Raw genomic sequence first — 1958 nt, forward strand, 5'->3', positions numbered from 1 at the left:
CATCAGCCTGGTATTGTTGAATGTCAATTAAGGTCTCACTCCAGTACATACAACCTATATCAGTGTCATAAGAATAGGCTATACAGGAACAATTCCTTAAGCACAGACTTCTGCACTCGTTTTCACGACCAGTTGACCACTGAAATAAGTCTGGCACTTTTACCATCCGTAACTTTGAGAATACGTCCTCTTTGCTTTTATCAGTCGCATCGTTACTTCTTTCGCACTGTAATGGCGTCTTCCTCTTGCATCCACCAGTCCAATTCCCTCCATCCCATTGCTGCTTGTTCAATGGTTCATACCCTCTTAAACATTGACATATTGGTGAATTATGTTGGTTACAGAACGCAAATGGACCGCAGTTGTTATATACATCACAAGCGACATCCGGACACTTATACGATCTATCCCAATGACCCGTCTGATTATTCCATATTTCTCCCGTTAGAATTCCATCTGGATTTAAAATATCTTTTACTATTATATTTTGACGAAAACTTCGAGTATAATAGTATGTTCCACCTTCATTCACCATACTGAATTCATAAAGATGTACTGAGGACATTCTAATTACTCCGGTGAAAACCCTACCATTCCACGGACCACTCCGCCAAAGTGGACGATCTTGATTCCATGAGAAAAGTTGTGGAATGCCTATAGAAACATGAAGTCCTACGAAATAATTTCCATAATTTGGATCCTGAGAAGTTCTCCAAGAATTTAGCCTTACCTTCTCACCTGTATTTGTGTTGTGACTTAATCTCAACGTAGGCAGAAAAGCGCTTGTTGGGTGCTTGTGACTTTCCCATAATGAGACATTATTCGACTGATCGAGGAGAACAAGGTTTCCATTATCTATTAGTAGGGCAGATGTATTTCTTGGGGAAGTCGTAGCATTTGTGGACCAAACAATCTCGTTATTTCCATTCAGTAGTACGATGTTACCATCCGTGGATATCGTTATAGTCCCGGAAGAATCATTTAGAGGCCGATCTCGATTGGCAACCCACACGACATACACCTTGGATATATAATACCATATTCCCATGTAGCGTCTGGTGGTTCCACTGGGGCTGAAGAATCCCAAACTGAAGATCTTGCCTTGAGAAACAAGGGTGTCCGAATCCCTGAGGACTGTACTGGGCGTAAGGGTGCGTGTTTCTAGACAAACAACATTACTCGATAGACAAAGGACTATAACTATAACAGTTATAATGTAACAAAATTCTGATCGGAAAAATGGATTCATAAGCTTTCTGATGATCATGATTTTATTTAGGAACGTATCCTTGCTTTGACAAGGTGAATTCATTGTCAAGTATTACACCCTACATATAATTATCCTTCTTTTGTCAAAATTTCCTACCTAAGCTGAGGCGCTTGACTGCCAATCAATTCTAGAGGGACCTTCCAGAATTTTCTCCGTCTGCTGTCTAAAAAAGCGATGACATTTTATTTAGGTGGACTAATTGAAAAGTGAAGCTCATAGATATTCGTAGCCATCAAATTTGATTTCCAACTTGCCACTGGAAACGTAAGAATAATATTTGTCCAAATTGCAAAAATTTATTTTCTTGTTTTTGATAATTACTCAAGAGTCCAAATTTGTTTTTGATAATTGCAAAAAATACATGATTCTTCGCCATCCGTTAGGCACATCTTACTGCCTCGACCAACTTTCTCATCTGTAATCACACTCACTATTTTTTCATCCTATCCAATTTGAACATCCAATTCCATATTCTATACAGTACGAATTGGTAAAATTGTTAATTCATATGCGACAATATTTTAGTATTTCTCTTTTCTCTATTTTCGATTTCCTACGGTGTTCTCGAAACCGCGTTTGTTGAATAAAAATTACTGAATGATTAATTGATTAAGGACTTCGATAACATAATACAGACGTTAGGTTAACCGTGGGGTCAATATTTAAACAAGAAGTAATGCTAGGGAAT

General features: G+C 38.1%; 1 pseudogene; it reads right to left on the bottom strand.

The window, feature by feature from the left end:
* Positions 1 to 1310, bottom strand: part of LOC111389378 — a 3116-nt pseudogene extending 1806 nt beyond the window's left edge.
* Positions 1311 to 1958: the final 648 nt, after the last annotated feature.

This window comes from Olea europaea, unplaced genomic scaffold (genome assembly GCF_002742605.1).
Source record: "Olea europaea var. sylvestris unplaced genomic scaffold, O_europaea_v1 scaffold586, whole genome shotgun sequence".
Classification (NCBI taxonomy): Eukaryota; Viridiplantae; Streptophyta; class Magnoliopsida; order Lamiales; family Oleaceae; genus Olea; species Olea europaea.